Consider the following 25,000-nt stretch of genomic DNA (forward strand, 5'->3'; position numbering starts at 1 on the left):
CAAGCCCTAGCTCAGGCCTAGACCAACGCCCATGGCTCCCTCTAGTCCGAGGCCTAGAACTAGCCCGTCGCTGACCAGTACACCTTGCCCTTGTTAGGGTTAGGGTTAGGGTGAGGTTTAGGGTTAGGGTTAGGGTTAGGGTTAGGGTTTGTGTTAGGGTTAGGATTAGGGTTAGGGTTAGAGTTAGGGTTAGGGTTAGGGTTAGGGTTTGTGTTAGGATTAGGATTAGGGTTAGTGTTAGAGTTAGGGTTAGGGTTGGTGTTAGGTTTAGGGTTAGGGTTAGGGTTAGGGTTTAGGTTTAGTGTTAGGGTTAGGGTTAGGGTTAGGGTTTGTGTTAGGGTTAGGATTAGGGTTAGGATTAGAGTTAGGGTTAGGGTTGGTGTTAGGTTTAGGGTTAGGGTTAGGGTTAGGGTTAGCGTTAGGGTTGGTGTTAGGGTTAGGGATAGGGTTAGGGTTAGTGTTAGAATTAGGGTTAGAGTTAGGGTTAGGGTTGGTGTTAGAGTTAGGGTTAGGTTAGGGTTAGGGTTAGGGTTAGGGTTAGGGGTTAGGGTTAGGGTTAGTGTTAGGGTTGGTGTTAGGGTTAGGGTTAGGGTTACGGTTGGGGTTGGTGTTAGGTTTAGGGTTAGGGTTAGGGTTAGGGTTGGTGTTAAGTTTAGGGTTAGGTTTAGGGTTAGAGTTACGGTTAGAATTAGGGTTAGTGTTAGGGTTGGTTTTAGGGTTAGGGTTAGGTTAGGGTTAGGGTTAGGATTAGGGTTAGGGTTATGGCTTCGGGTTAGGGTTAGGGTTGGTGTTAGGGTTAGGGTTAGGGTTAGGGTTAGGGTTAGGTGTTAGGTTAGGTTTAGTTTTAGGGTTAGGGTTAGTGTTAGGGTTAGGGTTAGGGCTGGTGTTAGGTTTAGGTTTAGGGTTAGGGTTAGGGTTAGGGTTAGGGGTTAGGGTTAGGGTTAGTGTTAGGGTTAGGGTTAGGGTTTGTGTTAGGGTTAGTGTTAGGGTTAGGGTTAGGTTTAGGTTACCTCGAGCACTACCCCTTGCCGTAGGCCTACGCCTAGCACTACCTCTGGTTCTACCCCTACCCCTGGACCTACAGCTCCCCCTACCAATAGGCCCACTCCCATCCCTAACCCTAGCCACAGCTCCCACTCCTGGCCCTAGGCCTCCTCCGAGGTTTACTTCGACACCCACCCCTTGCCCTATGCCTACCCCAGCGCTACGCCTATCGCTCCCACTAGCCCTACCTCGGGCCCTAGACCAACGCCCATGTCTCCCTCTATTCCGAGGCCTAGAACTTGCCCGAGGCTGACCAGTACATCTTGCCCTTATAAGGGTTAGGGTTAGGGTTAAGATTAAAGTTAGGGTTAAGGGTTAGAGTTAGGGTTAGTGTTAGGGTTAGGGTTAGGGTTAGGGTTAGGGTTAGTGTTAGGGTTAGGGTTAGGGTTGATGTTAGGGTTAGGGTTAGGTTAGGGTTAGGGTTATGGTTAGGGTTAGCATTAGGGTTAGGGTTAGGGGTTAGGGTTAGGGTTACGGTTAGGGTTGGTGTTAGGGTTAGGGTTAGGGTTAGTGTTAGGGTTAGGGGTTAGGTTAGGGTTAGTGTTAGGGTTAGTGTTAGGGTTGGTGTTAGGGTTAGGGTTAGGGTTAGGGTTAGGTTTAGGGTTAGGGTTAGGGTTGGTGTTAGGTTTAGGGTTAGGTTTAGGGTTGAGGTTAGGGTTAGGGTTAGTGTTAGGATTAGGGTTAGGGTTAGGGTTAGGGTTAGGGTTCGGGTTAGGGTTAGGGTTAGGGTTAGGTTTAGGGTTAGAATTAGGGTTAGGGTTAGGGTTAGAGTTGGTGTTACGGTTAGGGTTAGGTTAGGGTTAGGGTTAGGGTTAGGGTTAGGGGTTAGGGTTAGGGTTAGGGTTAGGGTTTGTGTTAGGGTTAGGATTAGGGTTAATGTTAGAGTTAGGGTTAGGGTTGGTGTTAGGTTTAGGGTTAGGGTTAGGGTTAGGGTTAGCGTTTGGGTTGGTGTTAGGGTTAGGGTTAGGGTTAGGGTTAGTGTTAGTGTTAGAATTAGGGTTAGAGTTAGGGTTAGGGTTGGTGTTAGAGTTAGGGTTAGGTTAGGGTTAGGGTTAGTGTTAGGTTTAGCGGTTAGGGTTAGGGTTAGTGTTAGGGTTGGTGTTAGGGTCAGGGTTAGGGTTAGGGTTGGGGTTGGTGTTAGGTTTAGGGTTAGGGTTAGGGTTAGGGTTAGGGTTAGGGTTGGTGTTAAGGTTAGGGTTAGGTTTAGAGTTAGAGTTAGGGTTAGAATTAGGGTTAGGGTTAGGGTTAGGTTTAGGGTTGGTTTTAGGGTTAGGGTTAGGTTAGGGTTAGGGTTAGGATTAGGGTTAGGGTTATGGCTTAGGGTTAGGGTTAGGGTTGGTGTTAGGGTTAGGGTTAGGGTTAGGGTTAGGGTTAGGTGTTAGGTTTGGTTTAGTTTTAGGGTTAGGGTTAGTGTTAGGGTTAGGGTTAGAGTTGGTGTTAGGGTTAGGTTTAGTGTTAGGGTTCGGGTTAGGTTTAGGTTACCACGAGCACTACCCCTTGCCCTAGGCCTACGCCTAGCACTACCTCTGGTCCTACCCCTACCCCTGGACCTACAGCTCCCCCTACCAATAGGCCCACCCCCATCCCGAACCCTAGCCACAGCTCCCACTCCTGGCCCTAGGCCTACTCCGAGGATTAATTCGACACCCACCCCTTGCCCTATGCCTACCCCAGCGCTACGCCTACCGCTCCCACTAGCTTTACCTCGGGCCCTAGACTAACGCCCATGTCTCCCTCTAGTCCGAGGCCTAGAACTTGCCCAAGGCTGACCAGTACATCTTGCCCTTATAAGGGTTAGGGTTAGGGTTAGGGTTAAAGTTATGGTTAAGGGTTAGAGTTAGGGTTAGTGTTAGTGTTAGTGTTAGGGTTAGGGTTAGTGTTAGGGTTAGTGTTAGGGTTGATGTTAGGGTTAGGGTTAGTTTAGGGTTAGGGTTAGGGTTAGGGTTAGGATTAGGGTTAGGGTTAGGGGTTAGGGTTAGGGTTACGGTTAGGGTTGGTGTTAGGGTTAGGGTTAGGGTTAGTGTTAGGGTTAGGGTTAGGGTTGGTGTTAGGTTTAGGGTTAGGTTTAGGGTTGAGGTTAGGGTTAGGGTTAGCGTTAGGATTAGGGTTAGGGTTAGGGTTAGGGTTTGGGTTGGTGTTAGGGTTAGGGTTAGAATTAGGGTTAGGTTTAGGGTTAGCGTTAGGGTTAGGGTTAGGGTTAGGGTTAGGTTTGGTGTTAGGGTTAGGGTTAGGGTTAGGGTTATGTTTAGGGTTAGAATTAGGGTTAGGGTTAGGGTTAGAGTTGGTGTTAGGGTTAGGGTTAGGTTAGGGTTAGGGTTAGTGTTAGGGTTAGGGTTAGGGGTTAGGGTTAGGGTTAGGGTTAGGGTTGGTGTTAGGGTTAGGGTTAGGTTTAGGTTTGGGGTTGGTGTTAGGTTTAGGGTTAGGGTTAGGGTTAGGGTTAGGGGTTAGGTTAGGGTTAGTTTTCGGGTTAGTGTTAGGGTTGGTGTTAGGGTTAGGGTTAGGGTTAGTGTTAGGGATTAGGGTTAGGGTTAGTGTTAGGGTTAGGGTTAGGTTTAGGGGTTAGGTTAGGGTTAGTGTTAAGGTTAGTGTTAGGGTTGGTGTTAGGTTTAGGGTTAGGGTTAGGGTTAGGGTTTAGGTTTAGGTTTAAGGTTAGAGTTGGTGTTAGGGTTAGGATTAGAATTAGGGTTAGAGTTAGGGTTAGGGTTGGTGTTAGGTTTAGGGTTACGGTCAGGGTTAGGGTTAGGGTTGGTGTTAGGGTTAGGGTTAGGGTTAGGGTTAGGGTTAGGGTTAGGGTTGGTGTTAGGGTTAGGGTTAGGTTAGGGTTAGGGTTATGGTTAGGTGTTCGGGTTAGGGTTAGGGTTAGGGTTGGTGTTAGGGTAAGGTTTAGGGTTAGGGTTAGGGTTGGTGTTAGGTTTAGGGTTAGGGTTAGGGTTAGGATTAGGGTTAGGGTTGGTGTTAAGGTTAGGGTTAGGGTTAGGGTTAGGGTTAGGGTTAGGGTTGGTGTTAGGTTAGGGTTATGTTAGGGTTAGGGTTAGGGTTAGGATTAGGGTTAGGGTTAGGGGTTAGGGTTAGGGTTAAGGTTAGGGTTGGTGTTAGGGTTAGGGTTAGGGTTAATGTTAGGGTTAGGTGACCCCGAGCACTACCCCTCGCCCTAGGCCTACGCCTAGCACTACCTCTGGTCCTATTCCTACCCCTGGACCTACAGCTCCCCCTACCCATAGGCCCAACCCCATCCCTAACCCTAGCCACAGCTCCCACTCCTGGCCCTAGGCCTACTCCGAGGTTTACTTCGACACCCACCCCTTGCCCTATGCCTACCCCAGCGCTACGCGTACCGCTCCCACTAGCCCTACCTCAAGCCCTAGACCAACGCCCATGTCTCCCTCTAGTCCGAGGCCTAGAACTTGCCCCAGGCTGATCAGTACATCTTGCCCTTATAAGGGTTAGGGTTAGGGTTAAAGTTAGGGTTAAGGGTTAGGGTTAGGGTTAGTGTTAGGGTTAGGGTTAGGGTTAGGGTTAGTGTTAGGGTTAGGGTTAGGGTTGATGTTAGGGTTAGGGTTAGGTTAGGGTTAGGGTTAGGGTTAGGATTAGGGTTAGGGTTAGGGGTTAGGGTTAGGGTTACGATTAGGGTTGGTGTTAGGGTTAGGGTTAGGGTTAGTGTTAGGGTTAGGGGTTAGGTTAGGGTTAGTGTTAGGGTTAGTGTTAGGGTTGGTGTTAGGGTTAGGGTTAGGGTTAGGGTTAGGGTTAGGGTTAGGGTTAGAATTAGGGTTAGGTTTAGGGTTAGGGTTAGGGTTGGTGTTAGGTTTAGGGTTAGGTTTAGGGTTAGGTTTAGGGTTGAGGTTAGGGTTATGGTTAGTGTTAGGATTAGGGTTAGGGTTAGGGTTAGGGTTAGGGTGGGTGTTAGGGTTAGGGTTAGGGTTAGGGTTAGGGTTAGGATTAGGGTTAGGTTTGGTGTTAGGGTTAGGGTTAGGGTTAGGGTTAGGGTTAGGTAGGGTTAGGGTTAGGGTTAGGGTTAGGGGTTAGGGTTAGGGTTAGTGTTAGGGTTAGGGGTTAGGTTAGGGTTAGTGTTCGGGTTAGTGTTAGGGTTGGTGTTAGGGTTAGGGTTAGGGTTAGGGTTAGGGATTAGGGTTAGGGTTAATGTTAGGGTTAGGGTTAGGTTTAGGGGTTAGGTTACGGTTAGTGTTAGGGTTAGTGTTAGGGTTGGTGTTAAGTTTAGGGTTAGGGTTAGGGTTAGGGTTAGGGTTTAGGTTTAGGGTTAGGGTTAGGGTTAGGGTTGGTGTTAGGGTTAGGATTAGGGTTAGGGTTAGAGTTAGGTTTAGGGTTGGTGTTAGGTTTAGGGTTACGGTCAGGGTTAGGGTTAGGGTTGGTGTTAGGGTTAGGGTTAGGGTTAGTGTTAGGGTTAGGGTTAGAATTAGGGTTAGGGTTAGGGTTGGTGTTAGGGTTAGGGTTAGGTTAGGGTTAGGGTTAGGGTTAGGGGTTAGGGTTAGGGTTAGGGTTAGGGTTGGTGTTAGGGTTAGGTTTAGGGTTAGGGTTAAAGTCTGTGTTAGGTTTAGGGTTAGGGTTAGGGTTTGGATTAGGGTTAGGGTTGGTGTTAAGGTTAGGGTTAGGGTTAGGGTTAGGATTAGGGTTAGGGTTAGGGTTGGTGTTAGGGTTAGGGTTATGTTAGGGTTAGGGTTAGGGTTAGGATTAGGGTTAGGGTTAGGGGTTAGGGTTAGGGTTAGGGTTAGGGTTGGTGTTAGGGTTAGGTTTAGGGTTAGGGTTAGGGTTGGTGTTAGGTTTAGGGTTAGGGTTAGTGTTAGGATTAGCGTTAGGGTTGGTGTTAAGGCTAGGGTTAGGGTTAGGGTTAGGGTTAAGGTTGGTGTTAGGGTTAGGGTTATGTTAGGGTTAGGGTTAGGGTTAGGATTAGGGTTAGGGTTAGGGGTTAGGGTTAGGGTTAAGGTTAGGGTTAGGGTTAGGGTTAGGGTTAGGGTTAGGGTTAGGTGACCCCGAGCACTACCCCTCGCCCTAGGCCTACGCCTAGCACTACCTCTGGTCCTATTCCTACCCCTGGACCTAAAGCTCCCCCTACCCATAGACCCACCCCCATCCCTAACCCTAGCCACAGCTCCCACTCCTGGCCCTAGGCCTACTCCGAGGTTTACTTCGACACCCACCCCTTGCCCTATGCCTACCCCAGCGCTACGCCTACCGCTCCCACTAGCCCTACCTCAAGCCCTAGACCAACGCCCATGTCTCCCTCTAGTCCGAGGCCTAGAACTTGCCCCAGGCTGATCAGTACATCTTGCCCTTATAAGGGTTAGGGTTAGGGTTAGGGTTAAAGTTAGGGTTAAGGGTTAGGGTTAGGGTTAGTGTTAGGGTTAGGGTTAGGGTTAGGGTTAGTGTTAGGGTTAGGGTTAGGGTTGATGTTAGGGTTAGGGTTAGGTTAGGGTTAGGGTTAGGGTTAGGATTAGGGTTAGGGTTAGGGGTTAGGGTTAGGGTTACGATTAGGGTTGGTGTTAGGGTTAGGGTTAGGGTTAGTGTTAGGGTTAGGGGTTAGGTTAGGGTTAGTGTTAGGGTTAGTGTTAGGGTTGGTGTTAGGGTTAGGGTTAGGGTTAGGGTTAGGGTTAGGGTTAGAATTAGGGTTAGGTTTAGGGTTAGGGTTAGGGTTGGTGTTAGGTTTAGGGTTAGGTTTAGGGTTAGGTTTAGGGTTGAGGTTAGGGTTAGGGTTAGTGTTAGGATTAGGGTTAGGGTTAGGGTTAGGGTTAGGGTTGGTGTTAGGGTTAGGGTTAGGGTTAGGGTTAGGGTTAGGATTAGGGTTAGGTTTGGTGTTAGGGTTAGGGTTAGGGTTAGGGTTAGGGTTAGGTTAGGGTTAGGGTTAGGGTTAGGGTTAGGGGTTAGGGTTAGGGTTAGTGTTAGGGTTAGGGGTTAGGTTAGGGTTAGTGTTCGGGTTAGTGTTAGGGTTGGTGTTAGGGTTAGGGTTAGGGTTAGGGTTAGGGATTAGGGTTAGGGTTAGTGTTAGGGTTAGGGTTAGGTTTAGGGGTTAGGTTACGGTTAGTGTTAGGGTTAGTGTTAGGGTTGGTGTTAAGTTTAGGGTTAGGGTTAGGGTTAGGGTTAGGGTTTAGGTTTAGGGTTAGGGTTAGGGTTGGTGTTAGGGTTAGGATTAGGGTTAGGGTTAGAGTTAGGTTTAGGGTTGGTGTTAGGTTTAGGGTTACGGTCAGGGTTAGGGTTAGGGTTGGTGTTAGGGTTAGGGTTAGGGTTAGTGTTAGGGTTAGGGTTAGAATTAGGGTTAGGGTTAGGGTTGGTGTTAGGGTTAGGGTTAGGTTAGGCTTAGGGTTAGGGTTAGGGGTTAGGGTTAGGGTTAGGGTTAGGGTTGGTGTTAGGGTTAGTTTTAGGGTTAGGGTTAAAGTTGGTGTTAGGTTTAGGGTTAGGGTTAGGGTTCGGATTAGGGTTAGGGTTGGTGTTAAGGTTAGGGTTAGGGTTAGGGTTAGGATTAGGGTTAGGGTTAGGGTTGGTGTTAGGGTTAGGGTTATGTTAGGGTTAGGGTTAGGGTTAGGATTAGGGTTAGGGTTAGGGGTTAGGGTTAGGGTTAGGGTTAGGTTTGGTGTTAGGGTTAGGGTTTGGGTTAGGGTTAGAGTTAGGGGTTAGGTTAGAGTTAGTGTTAGGGTTAGGGTTAGGGTTGGTGTTAGGGTTAGGGTTAGGGTTAGGGTTAGGGTTAGAATTAGGGTTAGGTTTAGGGTTAGGGTTAGGGTTGGTGTTAGGTTTAGGGTTAGGGTTAGGGTTAGGTTTAGGGTTAGGGTTAGGGTTAGGGTTGGTGTTAGGGTTAGGGTTAAAGTTAGGGTTATGGTTAGGGTTAGGGTTGGTATTAGGGTTAGGGTTAGGTTAAGGTTAGGGTTAGGTTTATGGTTAGGTTTAGGGTTAGGGGTTAGGGTTAGGGTTAGGGTGAGGGTTGGTGTTAGGGTTAGGGTTAGGGTTAGAATTGGGGTTGGTGTTAGGTTTAGGGTTAGGTTTAGGGTTAGGGTTAGTGTTAGGGGTTAGGTTAGGGTTAGTGTTAGGGTTAGTGTTAGGGTCGGTGTTAGGGTTAGGGTTAGGGTTAGTGTTAGGGTTAGGGTTAGGTTTAGGGTTAGAATTAGGGTTAGGGTTAGGGTTAGGGTTAGGGTTGGTGTTAGGTTTAGGGTTAGGGTTAAAGTTAGGGTTAGGGTTAGGTATTAGGGTTAGGGTTAGTGTTAGGGTTAGGGTTAGGGTTAGGGTTATAATTAGGGTTAGGGTTAGGGTTAGGGTTAGGTTTGGTGTTAGGTTTAGGGTTAGGGTTAGGGTTAGGGTTAGGGTTAGGGATTAGTGTTAGGGTTAGTGTTAGGGTTAGGGTTAGGGTTAGGGTTAGGGTTAGGTTACCCCGAGCACTACCCCTCACCCTAGGCCTACGCCTAGCACTACCTTTGGTCCTACTCCTACCCCTGGCCCTACATCTCCCCCTAACCATAGGCCCACCCCCAACCTTACCCCTAGGCACAACTCTTACTCCTGGCCCAAAGCCTACTTCGAGGTTTACCCCGACATTCACTCCTTGCCCTATGCCTACACCAGTGCTACTCCTACTGCTCCCAAAATGCTAGCTTGGGCCCGATACCAACGCCTAGTGCTTCCTCTAGTCCAAGGCCTACCACGTGCCCGACGCTGACCAGTACAACTTGCCCTACCGTTAGCCAGAGCACTAACCCGTGTTCTACGAAATCATCCTGGACCCACACTTACAACACCCTAATCCAGCCCTACACCCGTTCCGAGTCCAAGGACTATCCGGAGCCCTCCTGTGACACCAACCACTAGCCCTCGGACAACCCCTACCACTACCACTAGTCCTAGGCCTAACATGAGCCCTAACCATAACACTGCCCGTGGGCCTCTGCCAACCACTAGCCCTTCACCTAACCCTACCCTGAGCACTACCCCTCGCCCTAGGCCTACGCCTAACACTACCTCTGGTCCTACCTCTACCCCTGGCCCTACAGCTCCCCCTACCCATAGGCCCACCCCATCCCTACCCCTAGCCACAGCTCCCACTACTGGCCCTAGGCCTACACCGAGGTTTACCTCGACACCCACCCCTTGCATTATGCCTACCCCAGCGCTTCGCTTACCGCTCCCAGTAGCCCTAGCTCAGGCCTAGACCAACGCCCATGGCTCCCTCTAGTCCGTGGCCTAGAACTAGCCCGTCGCTGACCAGTACACCTTGCCCTTGTTAGGGTTAGGGTTAGGGTGAGGTTTAGGGTTAGGGTTAGGGTTAGGGTTTAGGTTTAGTGTTAGGGTTTGGGTTAGGGTTAGGGTTTGTGTTAGGGTTAGGATTAGGGTTAGGGTTAGAGTTAGGGTTAGGGTTTGTGTTAGGTTTAGGGTTAGGGTTAGGGTTAGGGTTAGCGTTAGGGTTGGTGTTAGGGTTAGGGTTAGGGTTAGGGTTAGGGTTAGTGTTAGAATTAGGGTTAGAGTTAGGGTTAGGGTTGGTGTTACAGTTAGGGTTAGGTTAGGGTTAGGGTAGGGTTATGGTTAGGGGTTAGGGTTAGGGTTAGTGTTAGGGTTGGTGTTAGGGTTAGGGTTAAGGTTAGGGTTAGGGATTAGGGTTAGGGTTAGTGTTAGGGTTAGGGTTAGGGTTAGGGTTGGTGTTAAGGTTAGGGTTAGGTTTAGGGTTAGAGTTAGGGTTAGAATTAGGGTTAGGGTTAGGGTTAGGGTTAGGGTTAGGGGTTAGGTTAGGGTTAGTTTTAGGGTTAGGGTTAGTGTTAGGGTTAGGGTTAGGGTTGGTGTTAGGTTTAGGTTTAGGGTTAGGGTTAGGGTTAGGGTTAGGGGTTAGGGTTAGGGTTAGTGTTAGGGTTAGGGTTAGGGTTAGGGTTGGGGTTGGTGTTAGGTTTAGGGTTAGGGTTAGGGTTAGGGTTAGGGTTAGGGGTTAGGTTAGGGTTAGTGTTAGGGTTAGGGTTAGGTTTAGGTTACCACGAGCACTACCCCTTGCCCTAGGCCTACGCCTAGCACTACCTCTGGTCCTACCCCTACCCCTGGACCTACAGCTCCCTTTACCAATAGGCCCACCCCCATCCCTAACCCTAGCCACAGCTCCCACTCCTGGCCCTAGGCATACTCCGAGGTTTACTTCGACACCCACCCCTTACCCTATGCCTACCCCAGCGCTACGCCTACTGCTCCCACTAGCCCTACCTCGGGCCCTAGACCAACGCCCATGTCTCCCTCTAGTCCGAGACCTAGAACTTGCCCGAGGCTGACCAGTACATCTTGCCCTTATAAGGGTTAGGGTTAGTGTTAGGGTTAAAGTTAGGGTTAAGGGTTAGGGTTAGGGTTAGTGTTAGGGTTAGGGTTAGGGTTAGGGTTAGGGTTAGTGTTAGGGTTAGGGTTAGGGTTGATGTTAGGGTTAGGGTTAGTTTAGGGTTAGGGTTAGGGTTAGAATAAGGTTAGGGTTAGGGGTTAGGGTTAGGGTTAGGGTTAGGGGTTAGGGTTAGGGCTAGGGTTAGGGTTGGTGTTAGGGTTAGGGTTAGGGTTAGGGTTGGGGTTGGTGTTAGGTTTAGGGTTAAGGTTATGGTTAGGGTTAGGGGTTAGGTTAGGGTTAGTGTTCGGGTTAGTGTTAGGGTTGGTGTTAGGGTTAGGGTTAGGGTTAGGGTTAGGGATTAGGGTTAGGGTTAGTGCTAGGGTTAGGGTTAGGTTTAGGGATTAAGTTAGGGTTAGTGTTAGGATTAGTGTTAGGGTTGGTGTTAGGTTTAGGGTTAGGGTTAGGGTTAGGGTTAGGGTTTAGGTTTAGGGTTAGGGTTAGGGTTGGTGTTAGGGTTAGGATTAGGGTTAGAGTTAGGATTAGGGTTGTTGTTAGGTTTAGGGTTACGGTCAGGGTTAGGGTTAGGGTTGGTGTTAGGGTTAGGGTTAGGTTAGGATTAGGGTTAGGGTTAGGGGTTAGGGTTAGGGTTAGGGTTAGGGTTGATGTTAGGGTTAGGTTTAGGGTTAGGGTTAGGGTTGGTGTTAGGTTTAGGGTTAGGGTTAAGTTTAGGATTAGGGTTAGGTTTGGTGTTAAGGTTAGGGTTAGGGTTAGGGTTAGGGTTAGGGTTAGGGTTGGTGTTAGGGTTAGGGTTAGGTTAGGGTTAGGGTTAGGGTTAGGATTAGGGTTAGGGTTAGGGGTTAGAGTTAGGGTTAGGGTTAGGGTTGGTGTTTGGGTGAGGTTTAGGGTTAGGATTAGGGTTAGGGATTAGGTTAGGGTTAGTGTTAGGGTTAGGGTTAGAGTTGGTGTTAGGGTTAGGGTTAGGGTTAGTGTTAGGGTTAGAATTAGGGTTAGGTTTAGGGTTAGGGTTAGGGTTGGTGTTAGGTTTAGGGTTACGGTTAGGGTTAGGTTTAGGGTTAGGGTTAGGGTTAGGGTTAGGGTTAGTGTTAGGATTAGGGTTAGGGTTACGGTTAGGGTTAGGGTTGGTGTTAGGGTTAGGGTTAGGGTTAGGGTTAGGGTTAGTGTTGATATTAGGGTTAGGGTTAGGTTAAGGTTAGGGTTAGGTTTAGGGTTAGGGTTAGGGTTAGGGGTTAGGGTTAGGGTTAGGGTGAAGGTTGGTGTTAGGGTTAGGGTTAGGGTTGGGTTTGGTGTTAGGTTTAGGGTTATGGTTAGGGTTAGGGTTAGGGTTAGGGGTTAGGGTTAGTGTTAGGGTTAGGGTTAGGGTTAGGGTTAGGGTTAGGGTTAGAATTAGGGTTAGGGTTAGGGTTAGGTTTGGTGTTAGGTTTAGGGTTAGGGTTAGGGTTAGGGTTAGGGTTAGGGATTAGGGTTAGGGTTAGTGTTAGGGTTAGGGTTAGGGTTAGGGTTAGGGTTAGGTTACCCCGAGCACTACCCCTCACCCTAGGCCTACGCCTAGCACTACCTCTGGTCCTACTTTTACCCCTGGCCCTACATCTCCCCCTAACCATAGGCCCACCCCCATCCTTACCCCTAGGCACAACTCTTACTCCTGGCCCAAAGCCTACTCCGAGGTTTACCCCGACACCCACTCCTTGCCCTATGCCTACACCAGTGCTACGCCTACTGCTCCCACAAATGCCAGCTTGGGCCCGATACCAACGCCCAGTGCTTCCTCTAGTCCAAGGCCTACCACGTGCCCGACGCTGACCAGTACAACTTGCCCTACCGTTAGCCAGAGCACTAACCCGTGTTCTACGAAATCATCCTGAACCCACACTTACAACACCCTAATCCAGCCCTACCCCCGATCCGAGTCCAAGGACTACCCGGAGCCCTCCTGTGACACCTACAACTAGCCCTCGGCCAACCCCTACCACTACCACTAGTCCTAGGCCTAACATGAGCCCTAACCATAACACTGCCCGTGGGCCTCTGCCAACCATTAGCCCTTCAGCTAACCTTACCCCGAGAACTACCCCTCGCCCTAGGCCTACGCCTAACACTACCTCTGGTCCTACCTCTACCCCTGGCCCTACAGCTCCCCCTACCCATAGGCCCACCCCATCCCTACCCCTAGCCACAGCTCCCACTACTGGCCCTAGGCCTACACCGAGGTTTACCTTGACACCCACCCCTTGCCCTATGCCTACCCCAGCGCTTCGCCTACCGCTCCCACTAGCCCTAGCTCAGGCCTAGACCAACGCCCATGGCTCCCTCTAGTCTGAGGCCTAGAAGTAGCCCATCGCTGACCAGTACACCTTGCCCTTGTTAGGGTTAGGGTTAGGGTGAGGTTTAGGGTTAGGGTTAGGGTTAGGGTTTAGGTTTAGTGTTAGGGTTAGGGTTAGGGTTAGGGTTTGTGTTAGGGTTAGGATTAGGGTTAGGGTTAGAGTTAGGGTTAGGGTTGGTGTTAGGTTTAGGGTTAGGGTTAGGGTTAGGGTTAGCGTTAGGGTTGGTGTTAGGGTTAGGGTTAGGGTTAGGGTTAGTGTTAGAATTAGGGTTAGAGTTAGGGTTAGGGTTGGTGTTAGAGTTAGGTTTAAATTAGGGTTAGGGTTAGGGTTAGGGTTAGGGGTTAGGGTTAGGGTTAGGGTTAGGGTTGGTGTTAGGTTTAGGGTTAGGGTTAGGGTTGGGGTTGGTGTTAGGTTTAGGGTTAGGGTTAGGCTTAGTGTTAGGAGTTAGGTTAGGGTTAGTGTTAGGGTTAGTGTTAGGGTTGGTGTTAGGGTTAGGGTTAGGGTTACGGTTAGGGATTAGGGTTAGGGTTGGTGTTAGGGTTAGGGTTAGGATTAGGTTTGGGGTTCGTGTTAGGTTTAGGGTTAGGGTTAGGGTTAGGGTTAGGGGATAGGTTAGGGTTAGTGTTCGGGTTAGTGTTAGGGTTGGTGTTAGGGTTAGGGTTAGGGTTAGGGTTAGGGATTAGGGTTAGGGTTAGTGTTAGGCTTAGGGTTAGGTTTAGGGTGAGGGGTTAGGTTAGGGTTAGTGTTAGGGTTAGTGTTAGGGTTGGTGTTAGGTTTAGGGTTAGGGTTAGGGTTAGGGTTAGGATTTAGGTTTAGGGTTAGGGTTAGGGTTGGTGTTAGGGTTAGGATTAGGGTTAGGGTTAGAGTTAGGGTTAGGGTTGGTGTTAGGTTTAGCGTTAGGGTCAGGGTTAGGGTTAGGGTTGGTGTTAGGGTTAGGGTTAGGGTTAGGGTTAGGGTTAGGGTTAGGGTTGGTGTTAAGTTTAGGGTTAGGGTTAGAGTTAGGGTTAGGGGTTAGGTTAGGGTTAGTGTTAGGGTTAGGGTTAGGGTTGGTGTTAGGGTTAGGGTTAGGGTTAGTGTTAGGGTTAGGGTTAGGTTTAGGTTACCCTGAGCACTACCCCTCGCCCTAGGCCTACGCCTAGCACTACCTCTGGTCCTATTCCTACAACTGGACCTACAGCTCCCCCTACCCATAGGCCCACCTCCATCCCTAACCCTAGCCACAGCTCCCACTCCTGGCCCTAGGCCTACTCTGAGGTTTACTTCGACACCCACCCCTTGCCCTATGCCTACCCCAGTGGTACGCCTACCGCTCCCACTAGCCCTACCTCGTACCCTAGACCAACGCCCATGTCTCCCTCTAGTCCGAGGCCTAAAACTTGCCCGTGGCTGACCAGTACACCTTGCCCTTATAAGGGTTAGGGTTAGGGTTAGGTTTAGGGGTTAGGTTAGGGTTAGTGTTAGGGTTAGTGTTAGGGTTGGTGTTAGGTTTAGGTTTGGGTTAGGGTTAGGGTTAGGGTTTAGGTTTAGGGTTAGGGTGAGGGTTGGTGTTAGGGTTAGGGTTAGGGTTAGGGTTGGGTTTGGTGTTAGGTTTAGGGTTAGGGTTAGGGTTAGGGTTAGGGGTTAGGTTAGGGTTAGTGTTAGGGTTAGTGTTAGGGTTGGTGTTAGGGTTAGGGTTAGGGTTAGTGTTAGGGTTAGGGTTAGGGTTAGGGTTAGGGTTAGGGTTAGAATTAGGGTTAGGGTTAGGGTTAGGTTTGGTGTTAGGTTTAGGGTTAGGGTTAGGGTTAGGGTTAGGGTTAGGGATTAGGGTTAGGGTTAGTGTTAGGGTTAGGGTTAGGGTTAGGGTTAGGGTTAGGTTACCCCGAGCACTACCCCTCACCCTAGGCCTACGCCTAGCACTACCTCTGGTCCTACTTTTACCCCTGGCCCTATATCTCCCCCTAACCATAGGCCCACCCCCATCCTTACCCCTAGGCACAACTCTTACTCCTGGCCCAAAGCCTACTCCGAGGTTTACCCCGACACCCACTCCTTGCCCTATGCCTACACCAGTGCTACGCCTACTGCTCCCACAAATGCCAGCTTGGGCCCGATACCAACGCCCAGTGCTTCCTCTAGTCCAAGGCCTACCACGTGCCCGACGCTGACCAGTACAACTTGCCCTACCGTTAGCCAGAGCACTAACCCGTGTTCTACGAAATCATCCTGAACCCACACTTACAACACCCTAATCCAGCCCTACCCCCGATCCGAGTCCAAGGACTACCCGGAGCCCTCCTGTGACACCTACAACTAGCCCTCGGCCAACCCCTACCACTACCACTAGTCCTAGGCCTAACATGAGCCCTAACCATAACACTGCCCGTGGGCCTCTGCCAACCACTAGCCCTTCAGCTAACCTTACCCCGAGAACTACCCCTCGCCCTAGGCCTACGCCTAACACTACCTCTGGTCCTACCTCTACCCCTGGCCCTACAGCTCCCCCTACCCATAGGCCCACCCCATCCCTACCCCTAGCCACAGCTCCCACTACTGGCCCTAGGCCTACACCGAGGTTTACCTTGACACCCACCCCTTGCCCTATGCCTACCCCAGCGCTTCGCCTACCGCTCCCACTAGCCCTAGCTCAGGCCTAGACCAACGCCCATGGCTCCCTCTAGTCTGAGGCCTAGAACTAGCCCATCGCTGACCAGTACACCTTGCCCTTGTTAGGGTTAGGGTTAGGGTGAGGTTTAGGGTTAGGGTTAGGGTTTAGGTTTAGTGTTAGGGTTAGGGTTAGGGTTAGGGTTTGTGTTAGGGTTAGGATTAGGGTTAGGGTTAGAGTTAGGGTTAGGGTTGGTGTTAGGTTTAGGGTTAGGGTTAGGGTTAGGGTTAGCGTTAGGGTTGGTGTTAGGGTTAGGGTTAGGGTTAGGGTTAGTGTTAGAATTAGGGTTAGAGTTAGGGTTAGGGTTGGAGTTAGAGTTAGGTTTAAATTAGGGTTAGGGTTAAGGTTAGGGTTAGGGGTTAGGGTTAGGGTTAGGGTTGGTGTTAGGTTTAGGGTTAGGGTTAGGGTTGGGGTTGGTGTTAGGTTTAGGGTTAGGGTTAGGCTTAGTGTTAGGAGTTAGGTTAGGGTTAGTGTTAGGGTTAGTGTTAGGGTTGGTGTTAGGGTTAGGGTTAGGGTTACGGTTAGGGATTAGGGTTAGGGTTGGTGTTAGGGTTAGGGTTAGGATTAGGTTTGGGGTTCGTGTTAGGTTTAGGGTTAGGGTTAGGGTTAGGGTTAGGGGATAGGTTAGGGTTAGTGTTCGGGTTAGTGTTAGGGTTGGTGTTAGGGTTAGGGTTAGGGTTAGGGTTAGGGATTAGGGTTAGGGTTAGTGTTAGGCTTAGGGTTAGGTTTAGGGTGAGGGGTTAGGTTAGGGTTAGTGTTAGGGTTAGTGTTAGGGTTGGTGTTAGGTTTAGGGTTAGGGTTAGGGTTAGGGTTAGGATTTAGGTTTAGGGTTAGGGTTAGGGTTGGTGTTAGGGTTAGGATTAGGGTTAGGGTTAGAGTTTGGGTTAGGGTTGGTGTTAGGTTTAGCGTTAGGGTCAGGGTTAGGGTTAGGGTTGGTGTTAGGGTTAGGGTTAGGGTTAGGGTTAGGGTTAGGGTTAGGGTTGGTGTTAAGTTTAGGGTTAGGGTTAGAGTTAGGGTTAGGGGTTAGGTTAGGGTTAGTGTTAGGGTTAGGGTTAGGGTTGGTGTTAGGGTTAGGGTTAGGGTTAGTGTTAGGGTTAGGGTTAGGTTTAGGTTACCCTGAGCACTACCCCTCGCCCTAGGCCTACGCCTAGCACTACCTCTGGTCCTATTCCTACAACTGGACCTACAGCTCCCCCTACCCATAGGCCCACCTCCATCCCTAACCCTAGCCACAGCTCCCACTCCTGGCCCTAGGCCTACTCTGAGGTTTACTTCGACACCCACCCCTTGCCCTATGCCTACCCCAGTGGTACGCCTACCGCTCCCACTAGCCCTACCTCGTACCCTAGACCAACGCCCATGTCTCCCTCTAGTCCGAGGCCTAAAACTTGCCCGTGGCTGACCAGTACACCTTGCCCTTATAAGGGTTAGGGTTAGGGTTAGGTTTAGGGGTTAGGTTAGGGTTAGTGTTAGGGTTAGTGTTAGGGTTGGTGTTAGGTTTAGGTTTGGGTTAGGGTTAGGGTTAGGGTTTAGGTTTAGGGTTAGGGTGAGGGTTGGTGTTAGGGTTAGGGTTAGGGTTAGGGTTGGGTTTGGTGTTAGGTTTAGGGTTAGGGTTAGGGTTAGGGTTAGGGGTTAGGTTAGGGTTAGTGTTAGGGTTAGTGTTAGGGTTGGTGTTAGGGTTAGGGTTAGGGTTAGTGTTAGGGTTAGGGTTAGGGTTAGGGTTAGGGTTAGGGTTATAATTAGGGTTAGGGTTAGGGTTAGGTTTGGTGTTAGGTTTAGGGTTAGGGTTAGGGTTAGGGTTAGGGTTAGGGATTAGGGTTAGGGTTAGTGTTAGGGTTAGGGTTAGGGTTAGGGTTAGGGTTAGGTTACCCCGAGCACTACCCCTCACCCTAGGCCTACGCCTAGCACTACCTCTGGTCCTACTTTTACCCCTGGCCCTACATCTCCCCCTAACCATAGGCCCACCCCCATCCTTACCCCTAGGCACAACTCTTACTCCTGGCCCAAAGCCTACTCCGAGGTTTACCCCGACACCCACTCCTTGCCCTATGCCTACACCAGTGCTACGCCTACTGCTCCCACAAATGCTAGCTTGGGCCCGATACCAACGCCCAGTGCTTCCTCTAGTCCAAGGCCTACCACGTGCCCGACGCTGACCAGTACAACTTGCCCTACCGTTAGCCAGAGCACTAACCCGTGTTCTACGAAATCATCCTGAACCCACACTTACAACACCCTAATCCAGCCCTACCCCCGATCCGAGTCCAAGGACTACCCGGAGCCCTCCTGTGACACCTACAACTAGCCCTCGGCCAACCCCTACCACTACCACTAGTCCTAGGCCTAACATGAGCCCTAACCATAACACTGCCCGTGGGCCTCTGCCAACCACTAGCCCTTCAGCTAACCTTACCCCGAGAACTACCCCTCGCCCTAGGCCTACGCCTAACACTACCTCTGGTCCTACCTCTACCCCTGGCCCTACAGCTCCCCCTACCCATAGGCCCACCCCATCCCTACCCCTAGCCACAGCTCCCACTACTGGCCCTAGGCCTACACCGAGGTTTACCTTGACACCCACCCCTTGCCCTATGCCTACCCCAGCGCTTCGCCTACCGCTCCCACTAGCCCTAGCTCAGGCCTAGACCAACGCCCATGGCTCCCTCTAGTCTGAGGCCTAGAACTAGCCCATCGCTGACCAGTACACCTTGCCCTTGTTAGGGTTAGGGTTAGGGTGAGGTTTAGGGTTAGGGTTAGGGTTAGGGTTTAGGTTTAGTGTTAGGGTTAGGGTTAGGGTTAGGGTTTGTGTTAGGGTTAGGATTAGGGTTAGGGTTAGAGTTAGGGTTAGGGTTGGTGTTAGGTTTAGGGTTAGGGTTAGGGTTAGCGTTAGGGTTGGTGTTAGGGTTAGGGTTAGGGTTAGGGTTAGTGTTAGAATTAGGGTTAGAGTTAGGGTTAGGGTTGGTGTTAGAGTTAGGTTTAAATTAGGGTTAGGGTTAGGGTTAGGGTTAGGGGTTAGGGTTAGGGTTAGGGTTAGGGTTGGTGTTAGGTTTAGGGTTAGGGTTAGGGTTGGGGTTGGTGTTAGGTTTAGGGTTAGGGTTAGGCTTAGTGTTAGGAGTTAGGTTAGGGTTAGTGTTAGGGTTAGTGTTAGGGTTGGTGTTAGGGTTAGGGTTAGGGTTACGGTTAGGGATTAGGGTTAGGGTTGGTGTTAGGGTTAGGGTAAGGATTAGGTTTGGGGTTCGTGTTAGGTTTAGGGTTAGGGTTAGGGTTAGGGTTAGGGGATAGGTTAGGGTTAGTGTTCGGGTTAGTGTTAGGGTTGGTGTTAGGGTTAGGGTTAGGGTTAGGGTTAGGGATTAGGGTTAGGGTTAGTGTTAGGCTTAGGGTTAGGTTTAGGGTGAGGGGTTAGGTTAGGGTTAGTGTTAGGGTTAGTGTTAGGGTTGGTGTTAGGTTTAGGGTTAGGGTTAGGGTTAGGGTTAGGATTTAGGTTTAGGGTTAGGGTTAGGGTTGGTGTTAGGGTTAGGATTAGGGTTAGGGTTAGAGTTAGGGTTAGGGTTGGTGTTAGGTTTAGCGTTAGGGTCAGGGTTAGGGTTAGGGTTGGTGTTAGGGTTAGGGTTAGGGTTAGGGTTAGGGTTAGGGTTGGTGTTAAGTTTAGGGTTAGGGTTAGAGTTAGGGTTAGGGGTTAGGTTAGGGTTAGTGTTAGGGTTAGGGTTAGGGTTGGTGTTAGGGTTAGGGTTAGGGTTAGTGTTAGGGTTAGGGTTAGGTTTAGGTTACCCTGAGCACTACCCCTCGCCCTAGGCCTACGCCTAGCACTACCTCTGGTCCTATTCCTACAACTGGACCTACAGCTCCCCCTACCCATAGGCCCACCTCCATCCCTAACCCTAGCCACAGCTCCCACTCCTGGCCCTAGGCCTACTCTGAGGTTTACTTCGACACCCACCCCTTGCCCTATGCCTACCCCAGTGGTACGCCTACCGCTCCCACTAGCCCTACCTCGTACCCTAGACCAACGCCCATGTCTCCCTCTAGTCCGAGGCCTAAAACTTGCCCGTGGCTGACCAGTACACCTTGCCCTTATAAGGGTTAGGATTAGGGTTAGGTTTAGGGGTTAGGTTAGGGTTAGTGTTAGGGTTAGTGTTAGGGTTGGTGTTAGGTTTAGGTTTGGGTTAGGGTTAGGGTTTAGGTTTAGGGTTAGGGTGAGGGTTGGTGTTAGGGTTAGGGTTAGGGTTAGGGTTGGGTTTGGTGTTAGGTTTAGGGTTAGGGTTAGGGTTAGGGTTAGGGGTTAGGTTAGGGTTAGTGTTAGGGTTAGTGTTAGGGTTGGTGTTAGGGTTAGGGTTAGGGTTAGTGTTAGGGTTAGGGTTAGGGTTAGGGATTAGGGTTAGGGTTAGTGTTAGGGTTAGGGTTAGGGTTAGGGTTAGGGTTAGAATTAGGGTTAGGGTTAGGGTTAGGGTTAGGTTTGGTGTTAGGTTTAGGGTTAGGGTTAGGGTTAGGGTTAGGGATTAGGGTTAGGGTTAGTGTTAGGGTTAGGGTTAGGGTTAGGGTTAGGGATAGGTTACCCCGAGCACTACCCCTCACCCTAGGCCTACGCCTAGCACTACCTCTGGTCCTACTCCTACCCCTGGCCCTACATCTCCCCCTAACCATAGGCCCACCCCCATCCTTACCCCTAGGCACAACTCTTACTCCTGGCCCAAAGCCTACTCCGAGGTTTACCTCGACACCCACTCCTTGCCCTATGCCTACACCAGTGCTACACCTACTGCTCCCACAAATGCTAGCTTGGGCCCGATACCAACGCCCAGTGCTTCCTCTAGTCCAAGGCCTACCACGTGCCCGACGCTGACCAGTACATCTTGCCCTACCGTTAGCCAGAGCACTAACCCGTGTTCTACGAAATCATCCTGGACCCACACTTACAACACCCTAATCCAGCCCTACACCCGATCCGAGTCCAAGGACTACCCGGAGCCCTCCTGTGACATCTACCACTAGCCCTCGGCCAACCCCTACCACTACCACTAGTCCTAGGCCTAACATGAGCCCTAACCATAACACTGCCCGTGGGCCTTTGCCAACCAGTAGCCCTTCACCGAACCCTACCCCGAGCACTATCCCTCGCCCTAGGTTTACGCCTAACACTACCTCTGGTCCTACCTCTACCCCTGGCCCTACAGCTCCCCCTACCCATAGGCCCACCCCATCCCTACCCCTAGCCACAGCTCCCACTACTGGCCCTAGGCCTACACCGAGGTTTACCTCGACACCCACCCCTTGCCCTATGCCTACCCCAGCGCTTCGCCTACCGCTCCCACTAGCCCTAGCTCAGGCCTAGACCAACGCCCATGGCTCCCTCTAGTCCGAGGCCTAGAACTAGCCCGTTGCTGACCAGTACACCTTGCCCTTGTTAGGGTTAGGGTTAGGGTGAGGTTTAGGGTTAGGGTTAGGGTTAGAGTTTAGGTTTAGTGTTAGTGTTAGGGTTAGGGTTAGGGTTTGTGTTAGGGTTAGGATTAGGGTTAGGGTTAGAGTTAGGGTTAGGGTTGGTGTTAGGTTTAGGGTTAGGGTTAGGGTTAGGGTTAGCGTTAGGGTTGGTGTTAGGGTTAGGGTTAGGGTTGGTGTTAGGGTTAGGGTTAGGGTTAGGGTTAGGGATTAGGGTTAGGGTTAGTGTTAGGCTTAGGGTTAGGTTTAGGGTGAGGGGTTAGGTTAGGGTTAGTGTTAGGGTTAGTGTTAGGGTTGGTGTTAGGTTTAGGGTTAGGGTTAGGGTTAGGGTTAGGATTTAGGTTTAGGGTTAGGGTTAGGGTTGGTGTTAGGGTTAGGATTAGGGTTAGGGTTAGAGTTAGGGTTAGGGTTGGTGTTAGGTTTAGCGTTAGGGTCAGGGTTAGGGTTAGGGTTGGTGTTAGGGTTAGGGTTAGGGTTAGGGTTAGGGTTAGGGTTAGGGTTGGTGTTAAGTTTAGGGTTAGGGTTAGAGTTAGGGTTAGGGGTTAGGTTAGGGTTAGTGTTAGGGTTAGGGTTAGGGTTGGTGTTAGGGTTAGGGTTAGGGTTAGTGTTAGGGTTAGGGTTAGGTTTAGGTTACCCTGAGCACTACCCCTCGCCCTAGGCCTACGCCTAGCACTACCTCTGGTCCTATTCCTACAACTGGACCTACAGCTCCCCCTACCCATAGGCCCACCTCCATCCCTAACCCTAGCCACAGCTCCCACTCCTGGCCCTAGGCCTACTCTGAGGTTTACTTCGACACCCACCCCTTGCCCTATGCCTACCCCAGTGGTACGCCTACCGCTCCCACTAGCCCTACCTCGTACCCTAGACCAACGCCCATGTCTCCCTCTAGTCCGAGGCCTAAAACTTGCCCGTGGCTGACCAGTACACCTTGCCCTTATAAGGGTTAGGATTAGGGTTAGGTTTAGGGGTTAGGTTAGGGTTAGTGTTAGGGTTAGTGTTAGGGTTGGTGTTAGGTTTAGGTTTGGGTTAGGGTTAGGGTTTAGGTTTAGGGTTAGGGTGAGGGTTGGTGTTAGGGTTAGGGTTAGGGTTAGGGTTGGGTTTGGTGTTAGGTTTAGGGTTAGGGTTAGGGTTAGGGTTAGGGGTTAGGTTAGGGTTAGTGTTAGGGTTAGTGTTAGGGTTGGTGTTAGGGTTAGGGTTAGGGTTAGTGTTAGGGTTAGGGTTAGGGTTAGGGATTAGGGTTAGGGTTAGTGTTAGGGTTAGGGTTAGGGTTAGGGTTAGGGTTAGAATTAGGGTTAGGGTTAGGGTTAGGGTTAGGTTTGGTGTTAGGTTTAGGGTTAGGGTTAGGGTTAGGGTTAGGGATTAGGGTTAGGGTTAGTGTTAGGGTTAGGGTTAGGGTTAGGGTTAGGGATAGGTTACCCCGAGCACTACCCCTCACCCTAGGCCTACGCCTAGCACTACCTCTGGTCCTACTCCTACCCCTGGCCCTACATCTCCCCCTAACCATAGGCCCACCCCCATCCTTACCCCTAGGCACAACTCTTACTCCTGGCCCAAAGCCTACTCCGAGGTTTACCTCGACACCCACTCCTTGCCCTATGCCTACACCAGTGCTACACCTACTGCTCCCACAAATGCTAGCTTGGGCCCGATACCAACGCCCAGTGCTTCCTCTAGTCCAAGGCCTACCACGTGCCCGACGCTGACCAGTACATCTTGCCCTACCGTTAGCCAGAGCACTAACCCGTGTTCTACGAAATCATCCTGGACCCACACTTACAACACCCTAATCCAGCCCTACACCCGATCCGAGTCCAAGGACTACCCGGAGCCCTCCTGTGACATCTACCACTAGCCCTCGGCCAACCCCTACCACTACCACTAGTCCTAGGCCTAACATGAGCCCTAACCATAACACTGCCCGTGGGCCTTTGCCAACCAGTAGCCCTTCACCGAACCCTACCCCGAGCACTATCCCTCGCCCTAGGTTTACGCCTAACACTACCTCTGGTCCTACCTCTACCCCTGGCCCTACAGCTCCCCCTACCCATAGGCCCACCCCATCCCTACCCCTAGCCACAGCTCCCACTACTGGCCCTAGGCCTACACCGAGGTTTACCTCGACACCCACCCCTTGCCCTATGCCTACCCCAGCGCTTCGCCTACCGCTCCCACTAGCCCTAGCTCAGGCCTAGACCAACGCCCATGGCTCCCTCTAGTCCGAGGCCTAGAACTAGCCCGTTGCTGACCAGTACACCTTGCCCTTGTTAGGGTTAGGGTTAGGGTGAGGTTTAGGGTTAGGGTTAGGGTTAGAGTTTAGGTTTAGTGTTAGTGTTAGGGTTAGGGTTAGGGTTTGTGTTAGGGTTAGGATTAGGGTTAGGGTTAGAGTTAGGGTTAGGGTTGGTGTTAGGTTTAGGGTTAGGGTTAGGGTTAGGGTTAGCGTTAGGGTTGGTGTTAGGGTTAGGGTTAGGGTTGGTGTTAGGGTTAGGGTTAGGGTTAGTGTTAGAATTAGGGTTAGAGTTAGGGTTAGGGTTTGTGTTAGAGTTAGGGTTAAATTAGGGTTAGGGTTAGGGTTAGGGTTAGGGGTTAGGGTTAGGGTTAGGGTTAGGGTTGGTGTTCGGTTTAGGGTTAGGGTTAGGGTTGGGGTTGGTGTTAGGTTTAGGGTTAGGGTTAGGGTTAGGGTTAGGAGTTAGGTTAGGGTTAGTGTTAGGGTTAGTGTTAGGGTTGGTGTTAGGGTTAGGGTTAGGGTTACGGTTAGGGATTAGGGTTAGGGTTAGTGTTAGGGTTAGGGTTAGGGTTAGGGTTGGTGTTAAGTTTAGGGTTAGGTTTAGGGTTAGAGTTAGGGTAGAATTAGGGTTAGGGTTAGGGTTAGGGTTAGGGTTGGTTTTAGGGTTAGGGTTAGGTTAGGGTTAGGGTTAGGGTTAGGATTAGGTTTAGGGTTATGGGTTAGGGTTAGGGTTAGGGTTGGTGTTAGGGTTAGGGTTAGGGTTAGGGTTAGGGGTTAGGTTAGGGTTAGTTTTAGGGTTAGGGTTAGTGTTAGGGTTAGGGTTAGGGTTGGTGTTAGGTTTAGGGTTAGGGTTAGGGTTAGGGTTAGGGTTAGGGGTTAGGGTTAGGGTTAGTGTTAGGGTTAGGGTTAGGGTTTGTGTTAGGGTTAGGCTTAGGGTTAGGTTTAGGTTACCACGAGCACTACCCCTTGCCCTAGGCCTACGCCTACACTACCTCTGTTCCTACACCTACCCCTGGCCCTACAGCTCCCACTACCCATATGCCCACCCCCATCGCTACCCCTAGCCACAGCTCCCACTCCTGATCCTAGGCCTACTCCGAAGTTTACACCGACACCCACCCCTTGCCCTTTGCCTACCCCAGCGCTACGCCTACCGCTCCCACTAGTCCTACCTCTGGCCCTAGACCAACGCCCATTGCTCACTCTAGTCCGAGGCCTAGCACTTGCCCGTCGCCGACCAGTACACCTTGCCCTACTGTTAGCCAGAGCACTAACCCGTGTCCTACGAAAACACCCTGGACCCACCCTTAGGCACACCCTAATTTAGCCCTACATCCGTTCCGAGTCCTAGGACTACCCGGAGCCCTGCCGTGACACCTACCCCTGGCCCTCGGCCATCCCCTACCACTACCACTAGTCCTAGGCCTAACATGAGCCCTAACTCTAACACTGCCCATGGGCATCTGCCAACCACTAGCCCTTCACCTAACCCTACCCCGAGCACTACCCCTCGCCCTAGGCCTACGCCTAGCACTACCTCTGGTCCTATTCCTACCCCTGGACCTACAGCTCCCCCTACCCATAGCCCACCCCCATCCCTAACCCTAGCCACAGCTCCCACTCCTGGCCCTAGGCCTACTCCGAGGTTTACTTCGACACCCACCCCTTGCCCTATGCCTACCCCAGCGGTACGCCTACCGCTCCCACTAGCCCTACCTCGTACCCTAGACCAACGCCCATGTCTCCCTCTAGTCCGAGGCCTAGAACTTGCCCGTGGCTGACCAGTACACCTTGCCCTTATAAGGGTAAGGGTTAGGGTTAGGGTTAGGGTTAGGGTTAGGGTTTAGGGTTAGGGTTAGGGTTAGTGTTGGTGTTAAGGTTAGGGTTGGTGTTAAGCTTAGGATTAGGGTTAGGGTTACGGTTGGTGTTAGGTTTAGGGTTAGGGTTAGGGTTAGGGTTAAGGGTTAGGGTTAGGGTTAGTGTTAGGGTTAGGGTTAGGGTTAGGGTTAGTGTTAGGGTTAGGGTTAGGGTTG

Source organism: Rhinolophus hipposideros (assembly GCF_964194185.1).
Source record: "Rhinolophus hipposideros genome assembly, chromosome: 15".
NCBI classification, from domain to species: domain Eukaryota; kingdom Metazoa; phylum Chordata; class Mammalia; order Chiroptera; family Rhinolophidae; genus Rhinolophus; species Rhinolophus hipposideros.